The sequence below is a fragment of the Phalacrocorax aristotelis genome, chromosome 12 (assembly GCF_949628215.1).
Source record: "Phalacrocorax aristotelis chromosome 12, bGulAri2.1, whole genome shotgun sequence".
Classification (NCBI taxonomy): Eukaryota; Metazoa; Chordata; class Aves; order Suliformes; family Phalacrocoracidae; genus Phalacrocorax; species Phalacrocorax aristotelis.
Genome location: NC_134287.1, coordinates 13,904,378 through 13,918,628, shown reverse-complemented (window position 1 = coordinate 13,918,628; position 14,251 = coordinate 13,904,378).

Below are 14,251 nucleotides of genomic sequence, written 5' to 3'. Positions count from 1 at the left end.
TGGAAGGCACAGTTATTTTTTCCCCCCATATATATTTATTCTGCTAAGACTGCTCCACTGTTCCAGCTGGACCATAAAAATCCCTTCTAGGCTTAGACTTGATTTACAAGGTCGCAACCTAGAAGCTATTTATTTATTTATTTACACACTGTTTATTTAACCCTGACTAAAGGCCACACACCAGCATGGACCTGCTGCTTGGCAAACCATTCCCTAGCGTTCCCATGGACTTTGCTTCGCTGCTTGTCATCTGCTGGACCAAAGTGTGACCCTTGCTGGTGGGAAGGGCGGGAGGCAGGGCGTCTTCAAGAACAGAAGGAGACCTTGTGCTGAATGAAAAACAAAAGGATTGTGGCTGGGAATATTTGCCCAGGACTCGTATCTTTAAGTCTGATTTAAAAAAAATAATGATCTGAAACCCGGTTAGGACAGTGGAGCTTTGGGATAGAAACATTTTCTTTTATTTTCTACATCTAGCTGGAACACTCAAAGTAAGTACAAGCCCTGCGGTGCATCACCACACCCACACCAAAGCCTTCAAAGCTGAGACGCTCAGATGGATTTTGTGAATATGCATAGTCCGTTTTAGCGCAAATCAGCCGGATTAAAATCTGATAAATTCTTAAATACTTTTCCCAAGACGACACTGACAGTGGGAAGCAGTTTTGAAGGTGTCATGTAGCTGTTTTGCTTGCTATTCCTGGAGCATCATCCATCTGTCATCTGTTCAGATCCATTACTGCTATAGTATCCTTATTCAGTTAATAAATAACGTCACCTAATCAAATACCGGCTCTTTGCCTATCAAGCTGTCCTATCAGATCTCCAGCTGGACATCCTCATCCCACTGTAAGCTTAAAGGTTGAAGAAGTAAAGGAAATTACTTGCAAGTACGCAATAAAACAGAAAGCGCATGATCATGCGCTGCTTCCCAGTATCTTTGTTGGTTCAACAAGCATCAATCTGGAATGCCAGATCAGAGCTGGAGCCAGAATGTCTTTGGGAAACAATGCATCTCCAAAGGAAAAAAATAAGCAAATTTATGATTTCTGTACAGAACATCCCTCTGGCCCTTGCAGCACAGAGCAGCTAAATAATCACTGTAGGCTTAACCCCTTTCAGAGCGTTACCTTTTGTAAACCTCCTTTAACTAAAAATTTCCTTGTTTTTTTTGAATTTCAGACAGCTCCTTAACGTGTCTTCAATATATCTCTTTTTTTGCTTATTATTTAAGGACGTCAGGCCAAGAAAAGACCTTCCAGAAATGAAATGGTTTGTTTCTATTTGCTCTCCAGATCTCACTTTTTAATGAGCAACTAATTTATTTTTTCCTCTGGAAGTCATTAAAAAAAAAAAGTCCAAACTCCTCATAGTTATTAGGGTAGATCAGTTTTATATTGCATAGAGGAAAATGGATAGATCCGGTGAAAATAAAAATGTAGTGCATTTGAGGAACCCTGTTGGCATGAGCTGTGAAACTTCAACACTTCAGGAACTGAAGTGGGTTATCTAGGTATATTTTTAAACCCAGTCCTTTGAGATGCTTTGCACAGCTTCCTGCTTGTTCTCTCGCCTGTCTCCATGCAAAACAGGTTGCACGATGAGGGTCCTATTGCATGGGTATGCATCTACATGCACTGCGCTGCCCTGGGGAATGTCAGCAGCATCAGCAGTGGGGCAGGAGACTGGGAACGGGGCTGGGCACTGGGGTAACCCCTTCCTTTGGTGTTGCAGTGGCTGAGGCAGCGCTGGAGGCAGTGGCTTTGCTGTTGCTGGCAAATGGTCTCTCTATGACCTTGGGACACGCAGGTGACTTGCTGCTGGAGCCCATCCCTGGATCTCCGGGGATGCTCTGAGCTCTGTGTACCACGTCTTGGCACTCTTAATGTGGTCTGCGAGGTTAGTTGGTTAGGGAGGATGCTGGCAGACAGGTGATGAATGTTTAAAGAAGGATGGCAGGGTTACCAGATGAGGAGGGCGAAGAGACAATTTTAGCTTGTTGAAGACATAATCTCTTAATGTAGTTGAAGGAAGAAAAAAACTGCCAGGGAGGGAGAGGAATAATTTAGATGAATACAAGGAGATTTAATAAGTGGTAATGTAATGAAAGAGAAAATTTTATATGAATATCTGAAAGAGCTTTTAGGATGTCAAACCCATTAGGTTGCTGGGTGTAGCAGTGGATGTCTCATCACTTGGGCCTTTATATTTAGGTTTGACAACTAATCCTCAACTTTGAATCAGATTGCATCATGTCTAAGATCTGGACTTTTCCAGCTGTTACTTTTAGCTTTACCATGGTTTCTTACCATACCTCAGCAACTTGGGTCTTGACAAATAACCTTTGTTTTTCCCAATGCAATGAAAAATAAAGTCAGTCATCTTTCTTACTGGGAAACCAGCTGGATTTAAGGAAGCTTTACTGGAGAAATGCAGTGAAGGAGCTGTTTCTCTGTGGCTGTGAGGCCAAGGAGCAAGGGGTGACTGTGCTGCCACTTATGACCCAGAAGGATCTTGTCTTCTTTGTCCAGCCTTGGTCCAGTCATGCCCTCATTGCAATCCAATTCAGGCACCACCATTATTAACATAATATCCTCTTAAAATATTAACTGTTTGCTCTCTTAAGGCATTAGTCAAAGCCCACTGAAATGCCTGGAAGGCCTCCCATTGACTTTAGTGAGCTTCATGTTATTATCTTTTTTCTCTGGAGAAAAAGATCTATGTAAAAGCAAATTAAATATGCGTTTACTGTCCTTTTTTCTTCCTGCTGTCTCGTAAGTACCTTTGTAAACTTAGCATACATCTGAGAAACCATTTTGTGTTGGTTACCTGCACAGTTTGACTGAAACCTGAACTGAAGGAAAGCAGGTGAGAACCAGCTCTGCAAGACTTCATGTGAAGTGATCAGGCTTCACCCTTTCTGTGTTGTCCCAGAAAGAAACTGTCACTTGGCTCTATTCACATTGGACATTTGTTATTAGAGAAATAGAGACATGATGGAATATTGCCACAAGATCCATGTCTCTTGTTTTTAAAATAAACATCTTGGCTTTGACTTGACGTTTATTTTCCATAAATGCCTCGGCTTCATTTTGGCATTTTAGCAACAGTGGGAGGCTGTTACCCTGTGACAACATGCAATTCCATTGACATTATCTCTTGATTACATGTGACAGTGCACGAAATACTGTATGTAGTTCCTTTTAGTTAAACAATGCTACAAAAATTTTAAACAAATGCATTAAATGACAGAAGTGGCTACACTTTCCAGCCCTATACTGTGCATGTAACACCATAAATACCTGAGGTACATTATGAAGTAGTGAGTGCTACGTTAGTAAGCACCCTCTGAGTTTGACTGAGGGGGTCCAACGCAGTGAACGCCTATGAATTCCCCTTGACTTGAGGGCTGTGGTTGATGTGTTGGTTAGCATGTACAGGACCGAGCATAATAACATTGTGAAAAGCTGTAAACCAATCTGACCATACACAAATAAGTCCTGATGCTCTGGAAGACTGTGCCACAGTAACCCAGCCTTGTTTAGAGCACTTTTTCATCAGAAGACCCTCTTACAACCATCCTGATCCATTAATTCCCTTCAGGTGATAAAAGAGATGCAATGACTCTGTCTTTCTGTCTCTCTCTCGTACAGTGAATAAAAAGATGCTGAGAAAAAAAGCCACGCCAAGGCCTCCTTGTCTCCTGAGATCTGTGTTGTGTTGTTGTTAAAAAGTCAAGCCTCAGGAAAATGCTGAGTTTGACTAGTGAGTTCAACTCCATTCAATCCTCCCAGTACGGACTGACAACTCTTTTTTTTATGCTTCATGCCCTTTAGAAGTGCCCAGTTTTTTAAGATCCTCTTATTTCCTCCATCAGATTGAGGCCAGGTCTCTATTCGTCTTGTATTTCATGAAAATTGTGATGTGTTCTGTAATCCTACCCACAATTTTAAGGAAATATAGAGCCCTGGACTGATGTTTCATTAGAGGAGTGAAGGAAGGGGCTGTTATGACTCTGGAAATGTGTCCCTTTCAGAAGGCGGGCTTGGTCTTGTACATGCAGAAGTTTGAACTGAGAGTAAAACTTCTGGCTCATGCCAGATATATTTATTTGTCATGCAGAAGCCTAATACAAAAGGATTTGCACCAACACATGCTAGTTGAAGAGCTGTCTCTTCATCTATCTAGCTGACAGTTTTCAACATTGCCTCCCCAGCCTCACTCTACATATCTCAGGGGAGGTCTGCAGTTCAGTTTTGAAGATCTCAACCAGGAGAAATTCTTACTTCACCTTTCTAGATGATACTTTGCCATCTGCACGATCTAGACTTGCTGTTGCTGACTGGGGCCCTGACTGATGTCCCAGTTCACAGAGTGCTTTTACCATTGCATTACCATTCATGCTGCAGGAATGAATTCCCCTTGGGCAAAAGTAATCTTTAAACTTTGCAGAGAACAAGCCAGGTTTGGTGTTTCTGGAAGCAGAGTATTCCTGTTGCTATTGATGTAATTTTTGTAAATTTAACACCCATAATTATTTGCCAGAGCGTTTTATTTACAATCTGGACTAATATTAAACTGGAGCAATAATAATGTGCTCATTAATCCAGATTATAACTAAGAGTTGCCTTTAATTGCTCAGTTTGCCAAGTCTCACTCTCTGTATGTCCCTATACTGTATTGAAATCCAGACTCCTTGACAGAGACACTGGCACTGTGAGAAAAGCCTGACTAAGGCTGTCTCTTTTTTAAGCATCAGCGATTCCTTTGAGAGGGGTGGCGAAACATTTTACAGCAGGCCAGAAAACACTGCGGTGGCCAGAGCCTTTGTTTATACAGAGAGATTGTGGTCAGAGACCAGAGCAGAGGAGTGATGACTAGGAGTCCCCTGAGATTTTACTCTAGTCTATTCCTGCTTCAACGCATACTGGCTGCAAGAAGTTGCTTTATATCTCCAACCCAAAGCTTACCCATCTGTGGGATGAAAGTTGCATGCTTTGGGAAATATAATTTCACATTTTAATTGGACAAAAAGCTAATCCTTTACAAGCACCTCCTGAGGTGTGGACGTGAGGTGCAGTGAAAAGGCTCAGTGACAGTGTTTTGGTGTCAAGCACTAACATGCTGGTTAGTGAACTGTGGTCAGTCAAGAAACCATTTCTTTCCCCTTCACCTCATGAAGGACTATAGCATGTAAGCTAGGAGCTGGAACGTGCGAAAAGACTAATTCAGATGGCTTGGGGTGGAACCAGCATTTTCAGAATTTTGGGAAATCTGTAAATATATTCTGGATGGCAAAACACTGACTCAAGCAATGTGGCTGGGGGTCCCGTGCTGGCTGGCTGCGATGGTGGGTGCGTGGCTAAGACCGGTTTTGACATCTGGGCAGCCCTGTGTTGTTGGCTGAGTGTCTCCAGATGTAGGACTGAGCCTTTGGATTCTGTAGGGAAATGAGTTAGGGGTCCCACTGGGAGAAAGTATATTCTGGATTTTTTAAGCAAGAAAAGTCAATTGCAGCTCATGCTAACTTAGGGCAGTACCCTGGGAAAGAGCTCTGAATAGCTGAGACTATGTCACAACATGTAAAAAAGCTGAATGGTTATTCCTTTCTGCTGGCATTAAGAGTGCCTTTTGAAGCTTTTGGGGGATGCCGAGTTGCAAATTCTATTTTTTGAACCTGTCTTTCAGGCAGTTCATAATGTTCAGTGCCAGGGTTTTTCTAAGTAACAGTCCTCATAAGTTGCCTTAGTATCTTTTAAGACAACTAATCGAAATATTTTTTTTGTTAAGGGGAAAAACAAGCCTCATCTTACATTTCATTAGCAGTAATCACTGCCTGTTAGCATCCATCTGTAGCCCTGTATGTCCTCTCAGCTGGCTATCAAAGCTGCCAAGCCACACACTCAAGTAGATACTATCTTTACTATGCATCGAACAGAGCAAAGCTACACTAAAGTAATCAGGGATGTAATCCTACAAAAGTATGAGGACCCCGACTGCTTTTATTTGGTGCAAATAATCATAGGATTAGCTAAAAGAGGAAGAAATAGTATGATGCATTAGTGTTAGATGAGTGTCATGCAGAGCCATGTGACGTTGCTGTTATGTAACATAAGAAAATTCAAAAGCTGAGAGTTATCCCCCAAAAATCTGTCCATGGTAAACTGTTGCAAGAACTTTGGTCTAATTCTGTGGTGTTTTTTTCCCTAACCTGTTGCTTTGGATGTCTTTGATAAATGTCTTTCATATCTAGTTCTGGAAACTGCTGAGAAAGTTTAAGCATCCTTAACATTAACCTTAGATATAGTCATTGCATGTCATCGAGCGGAAAATTCCTGCGGTTCAGTTGTCACAGAATAAATGGTTAACTTGCACCTACCTCACATCTGGGTAAACTAGGCCTGCTACCAATTAATATACTGCCCTGGCAGATTTGCAGACCACCAGAGTCCTCTGGCAAGTGGGAAAGCACAAGTATTATACTACAGAATCCTGTTATACCTACTTCTTCTAAACTCATTCACTGTGTTTAAGCCAATGCTTAAAGTAATGTGTCTGCTTCTACTAACTTCTTCTTACTGGCTATGAGACAGCCCTACTGACCATTCCTCGGTGGCCTTGGTAGCGCTGGTTTGGATTAAGCTATTTGTCACCTATGCACATTTTGTTTTTCAATAGTTTTGGACAAGGGCATGCCCTTTTTTCTTCTACCTATCATAAAATCATGCTGAGATAGTGATAAATTGCTTCACTGTTCATCAGTTTGTGTATCTATTTCTAACAACAAATTAAATTATGGTATTTCAGCTCTGCAGGTACCAGCGATTTCTGATGGCAAATTCTCTGTTTGGGTACCACCCATTGGGAATTATCTCTTCAGTCTGCATTTAGCACAAGCCACCTTGTATGATAAGGTGAAGTGCTCAGCATCCCCAGTTTCCTGGAGGTAAAGTGGATAAATGTGCTCTGTACTTCTGAAAATCTGGCCAGAATTTAAAGCTATATAACTATATCTTTCAATAAAATAATCATGGTCTTAAAGCATAGCTATAACTAGAAATAGGGCTGAAGTTACCCTGGGTCTGTATTTGGCATCAATATCTTTCTTTTCATCATAACTTGTCCCAGAGTCTTTTCTGAGCTAAATTACTCTCTTGCATTTAAAACCCTGTGTTGTGTTGGCGTTGGAGTCTGACAATAATCTTGCCTGACTATAGTCTTTCCTCAAAAATTTGTGTCTGATTTTCTCTCTCTGTTATGGACTCCACAAACTCCCAAGCAGTAGAGCATGATATGCATGACAGCCCAGCCTTGGCAGATCCAGTCCATCCCTACACCTCTCCTGACAAGCCATGCTGGTGGTGCAATCACCAAAGACTTCAGGGCTCCTGCATGGGTGGTGAAACCAGAACACTGGTGAAGTAATAAGGTTAATATTAAGGTCTTAAATCTAAGGAGAGGCAGAGGGCAGACTCTGACCCAGCCTGGTAGTGCTAGATCACATTCCCGGGGATTAGGGTAAGATTGGAGGGTTCTTAGCCCCTTGCAGGATTAAGCCACCAGTGAACACCCACCCTGAAAGCTACAGAACCTTCTTGTCAGACTCGTTACTCAAGCTGTAATTAGTTTAAATTATTTTATAAGGGAGGAGGGAAACAACCTGAAGCTTTACTGTTAGTAACCTCTTCAGCATGATGCCTCTTCATGGGGATGTCCCAAAGTAGAGCAAAATGTATTTCTCTTGAAATGACATTGCCTTTGATAACAGATCGCTGTATTTGCCACCTTAACTATTGTACTCATCTTTATGCTTAGAAAAATTGCCCAGGTTCTAAAAATTATATCTTTTTGATTAAAAATGATGGAGAGAGAGTGGTAGTCAATAGGTGCGGGTAAATCACCAAAGTGGTAGTGACTTCACTGGAGCTTTCCTGGAGGCATTTAACACAGCTCTGCCAGTCCAATCCTTCTCCAGTTTTATTCAGAGACTAATGAAATGAAGTAATCCTTGAGTCCTGTCTCCATTTCCATTGTAGGAGCCCCATCTTTAATTCGTCTTAACCAGACCTTCCTTTTCCCCCCTCCTCTTCAATCAGCAAGACATTTAATAATATACAAATACTGCACTGTGGCTTCAGGCTAAATTCATTTATGACCAAGTGACATAAATGACACCTACAAGAAATTTTTTATATACCTGCTGCTTATATACAATGCCTTTGGACAAAAAGGGAAATTAACAATTTTTTTTAAGTTTTCTTTGTTAGCTATTATACTTAATGCATATAACACCCTCATATCTGAGTAGCAAAAACTTACATCTGCCAATAAATTTGTAATGCATTAGTAACAATGCCATAATTGCATCTAATAAATACTCTCTTCTGCCCTCACCGGGTTTTTGTGAAGCTGAATAGCTGTGAACCACTTCACAGTCCTCATCTGAAAGGTCTCCTATAGAGAGAATAATATTACTATTTTAAATAGCAGAACTGTTATTGAGACACCTCTGTGTTCAAGTTGTTCTTCACAGTAACCACAGGCTACTCGCTGCAGCCTCGAAATATGAAATTGCTAAGCTCATAGTTAGCTTAGCTATTCTCACTCAGCAAACACCTTGTTCCTTACAATTTATTTATCCCTTTGTTCTGCAGTCTATCCAGGAATGAGATTGGGGTTTTTTACATATTAATTATTCATAATGATTCAAGGAGTTTGTTTATGCAAACATATTTCAGGCCACAGGCTCTCTATGAACTTTTTGCCTTCCTAATTGCTTTGTGTGCTTGCTGTTCATCATGTGCTGTCTACAGAACTCATGGGTCACTGCAAACCATATCATGTGGCACTGCTTTTGTTCTCTGACTGTTGAGTCTCAAACCCAGGAAAGGCATTTCTGGAAGGCACAGGAGGGCTTCTGATGTGAACATTAGGGCATCTTGCTGTTTCCCAGGTCTCTGCAGCTCTCATTCAACTGTTTCTGAAACTGAAGAATCACTCTCACATACTTTCAGAGAGTGGGTTGGGCAGCTGGCATTACTCTCTCAACTTTTTACTTCAGTTGCTACTAGCAGTTGTACTACGGTGGAGGTCAGTGTTTTGGGTGAGATAGGAGAATGACTGCATCTGGCATGTGGTAACACAAGTGCTCTCCTACAGACCTAAACCAGGCCAGTTAGGTCAAAGTTAGGAGGGAAATCAAAGGGACAGACAGGTAAAATGACTTTCCCAGTGGCAGCCTGAAGGGCTGCTGCAAGGCCGGTCTGCAGTTCACAACTTCAGCATCTCCATCACTGTTCAGCCTGGGGGATTACTGCCTACTGATTCCACCAAACTTGTCTTTTTCTCTTGACACCCATTTCCTGCTCTTATTTCTCTTGGCACCAGTTACTGCACCATGAAAAGACATTCTCGTGGGAGTAGGACTAAGGGGGTAGGGCCCTTGTTTCTGTCAGCGAAAAGGTCTGATAAACCTGACATGCTGTAAGGTCTCTGGGGAGTGGTGACTACTCTTACACAAGCATCACAAACAGGAGTTACATGCAAGACATAAAATAATCCCTTCACTCTATTGAAAATAAAGTAGCAAATCAATGTCTGGCATTACTCTACTGGCAATGCCTGTGTCCAGATTTGGGTGCCAACTTTTAGAAATATGTGAGCCTAGTGACATAATCCCATAAGCAAGCAGTGAGAACAACCAGAGGCCTTGACGCTGTGGCTGGAGTGGGAAGACTGAAAGAACCCGGTTTGTTTACTCCAGAGACCACTAAGGAGACACAATGACAGTGTAAAATGTTCCTGCAAAGAAGAGTTCTCTGCTGGATACAGGACAAGAAGGAATGAACATACATTGCAACAAGAGGCCTTTAAGCTGCCCTGGAGACAGCTGGACTCCAGTCTGGGTTGCCTGGGAAGGGAATAACTTTGTGCCATTAAGTGAGGTCTTCAGGTTAGGAGCATCATTGAACTTTAGAGTTTAAACTTCTATATGTAGTAGAGACGTTAATTCTGGCCATGCTTCAACTGTCTTTGAAGAAGCTTTTATCTCTACATTGACTAGTGAGGCAGCCCAGTTTCCTATATCAGGCAATTCGTTTAAGTGCCTAAAGTTAAATGGGATGGATCTGGGCCTCAGTGACTTACCCTTGCCCTACGACTCATCATCAGACCCTGTGGATCCTATGTTATGGTCTCCAGTTTCTGCTTTCATCATTGCTTTTCAGTTTACTTGCTGCGTTCGGCAGCCAACCTTTGCTTTACAGAAGTTTGAACAACCTTAGCATAACAATATATATTTCCTGTTCTTCAGGAAGATTAAAGATTTGTTTACTGCACCAAACTGTTTAATGAATTGCCCTTTGAATATATAAACATGACTCTGAAGGTTCTATCAGCTAAATCATTTCTAAAATTGGTAATGAATAACACTTTACCTAGTGGGTCATTTTCCAGTGTAAGTGCTAAAAAGCCAGATAAACAGAAAATAGATTTTAGTCTCAGTTTTCAAAGATTCTTTATAAATATGAGCAAGTAGAGTAAAAAAATAAAAAGATACTATGGCAAAACCCTAATAATCTGACTGTCCTATCAGGTGTAGCATTAAAAATAGTCTATCTATAATCCCATTACTCTGGCCTAAGGCAGTATTGGGAAACTGTCAGGTTAACACCAAACACTGTTTTATAGCAGTGCAAAGATCCCCTCCCCAGAGGAATCCTACTGGCCTAAAACTCCTGAGGCTGTACTTTTAGAAAAACTGAGGTCTGTCTTAAATGCTCCCTGTTTTGGAGGTTTTTAGCCTTTGGGATGTGCTTGCTTGGTTTTTCTCCTTTTATGCCTATAAGGAAGTAAAATGAGGATCTCCGATGAACTCACTGGAGCTGAAACTGGGAAAAGTACGGACTTGAGATTTAAACTTGGAATCAAAACACTTAGATTGGAAAAGCTGGTGCAGCTTCTGTCTGAATGGTGGGACTTTGCAGCAGCATGACAGGAGGTCTGTAACACGGCATATGCTATACCCATGCTTCCACTGTCCCTGTTAGCAGCAGAAATGAATGCTGATGGGATGACTACAAAGCATGATGATGGTTCTAGCCTGTCTTCTCAAGGAAGCAAGACCTATAAACTCACACTCTGGGTAATGTGTGCACATACAGGTCTTTCCTCCTCTTGGCTAATTTCAACCAAGGTTGACAGAGGACAAATGATCTGCAGTGAAATAAGCTCCTAGGAATGGTAATGGAAATAGGAGATGGGTGGAGGGAAGAGAGCCTACTAGTGCCTCGCTTAGGGAAAGACAGCTGCAGAGCTCCTTTCACAGCAGATATTGAAGAACCCATACAGCAGAGACCTATTTGAAATGAAACTTAACAGAGTTTTCACTTTCTCAGGAGTAATTGTTTAAAATAGATTTGGTTGGAGTCATGGCATGAAGAGGCTCTGCTGCCACCTACTCCTAGTCTCCCTAGCCTCAAGTATTTTGAATCCCTTTGTTTCCTATTGACAAAGGAAAAAAAAAAAAAAGACAAGTTAAAACAGCTTCTGGGATTTATATTTCTCTGTCCTGTATTTGTTCCCTACAACTAATCTTTATTTCATGCTCACTGCAGTTATTGTTACAAATCAGAACTGACTTTTTTTTGATTGTCAACTCAACCAGGTCTACTTGATACATTACAATCAAGCTGCGTTTTTCTTCCAGCTCTATAAACAGCGAAGCTCCTGGACTTGGCTAAACTGTAGCTACTGCTCTTACACTGCTATAAAGGCATGAACTGTATCAGAGCACAACTTGCTCCTGCAGCTGCTTTGGCTCCAGTTGGGTGTTTGTGTCAGTAAACTAATCACACATGACTTGGACAAGAGGCAGGCAGAAGCAGATAAGGGGCTGTTTTTGCAGAGTCCGTTCTTTGTCCATGACCATGTTTTGGTGAATGAAATCATTGCAGTGCAGACAGCAGTGTGACTGAACAGGAAAGGAGCCTGGTTGCCCCTTAGTTACAATCCCCACTTGGTTATGAGCTCCCAGCCTTGGACAACTTGTTTAACCCTTGCATGACTTCTTCTCTGAGCAGTAAAATTTTGTGTAAGAACAGTGGCCTGTTTTCTGGAGGTAGTGAACTTTAATACCTTTAAAAATAACATATATACTAAACAGACAGATGAAAGGGAAACATAATTTAGTTTCCACTTATGAAAGAAACGTAAAAATCTTCCCAGTGATTTCCTTATATGTGTGACAGAATAGGAAGGAATAGCGTTTTTTTTTGTAGTGGAAGATTTGTCCCTCCAGTATGAATGGTAAGCTAATAACCGGGACATTGTTAGTCCTAGTGCCATGAGCTACTTATGGCACAGTGTAGTTTTATGACAAAAATATATGCTGTCTCTCTGCCTTAGATGCAATGTGAATCAGTCAGTAGTTTCCTAGCTGAGAAGTTCCCACATTTGTCGTTTTGGTGAGTGAAACAGAGACGGCCTGTCTATGGGTGCTGCCCACAACATATCAGCCTGGCTTTCTCCCTTCACAACACAGCCCAGGTCCTCCTTTGAAATGAGGGAGTCCCCTCTTGTTTCCCTGGGTAGACATGGTGACCATTTGTAACTTGATGTGCCAGGCGAGTAACAATCATTTATTCTTGCTGTTTCTGTGGCGTGCTCACAGTGGCCACCTGTCTGGCATGTGATGGATTTTGAACCACCATAAGAAGAAAGGTGGCCAGGGAGAAAAATGCTTCCAGCCACGTTGGACCTCCAAGTCCTTGACATCCTGTGCTGTCACCAGAATGGCACATTTCTTAATGGCAACTGGGAAACAAAAGGGAACTTCAAAGAGAGGAGTCAAAATACCTGTAGGGCTTTTGTAGCTAAGTGGAGAGGTAAGACCTCACTTGTGTTGTCCAAGTTCCCCTTGGAACGTGAGACACATTCTCAGTGTGGAAATTCTGGTTTCATCAGAGATGAAAGCCTACCTCCAATGGAGATCAGAAGAGCTGGGACTCCCTCTCCAGCGCCTGGATGCCCAGCAGGGGCCATTCTCAACAGCCATAGCGGGTGAGCTATGGTGTGCCCTGCTGGGCTTGAAAGCAGGTGTGGCTTCAAAACAGGACCTAGTTTTGAAAATTTGATTGACTGCATGTGCTCTTAATTTCACAGGAAAATGATTGCAGTAAGGAAAGGGACTCAGGTGGGCTGTGAAGGGAAAGAAAATAAACACTATGTGACATATATCAGCCCTATTGTACTGCTGAGGAGGACTGCAGTGAACACAGATGGAGAGAAGAATTTGTGTGAAAGGGAGTGGGTTAGTAACATAATGGGAGATGTCCTGAAGAATGGCTTTCAATAAGACATCTGGACATATCTTTGTCAGCCAAAGAAGAAGGAGGAATATCAAGCAAGACTTCCTGCAAGTATGATCTAGTATGCTATGGAGTAGTCTTAGAGAAGTAGCAGAGATCGCCAACATTACAAAGCAGAACACAGATGTGATCAGTCATGCTCAAGCAGAAAGGTAAGGATTATTCCTGCTTTGGGAATTAAGTATAGCAAGGGCTGTCTGCTTCGAGAGAGAGAGAAAGAACACTGAAACTAGAGAAGACTAGCTAGAGATCTATTTTAGTAGGAGAAGACCCATGAATGGGCTGATCCACACAGTTTATTAAATATGGCAGAATGGCTTCCATCATTCCTTATTGTTTGATATGTCTTCCCTGCAAAGCTCAAAAATATGAACCTTCATCAATCAAACAATGCTGGATGTAGTCTTAAAACCTTGCTCAAGAGCCACATCCAGAAACTGAAGACAGCTGGTTGGCTCTGAGTAGGTGGGTTTTAACTTGAAAACAAAGAAAACCCTTCTATGAACCAAGAGATCTATTACTATCACGGGTTTTTTGTTTGAAAAGAATTTTGTTTGAATTTTGTTTGAAAAGTGTTTGTTTGAAACTTACGATGAAAGTTGAATAGTTCATGAACACAAGAGAAAAGGAAAAAAAAAATCCTCTAGCCAGAGAACTGTACATTTTGAGGCAGCCTGGTGTCAGGTCATGGCATGGTGTTCCCATTGTCCCTGGTCTGATTAAACAGGGAAATAGGTAAAAAAAATTAATAAGTTCAGAATTTTTCATAGGCACTGGCTTCATGTAGTGGTCAGCATCCATGGTCTTCAGGTCGTGACTGCCAGACTTGTACACTGTCTCTTCAATTTCAGCTCACCCAGCCTGAAGGGAAGAGCAGGCTGCAA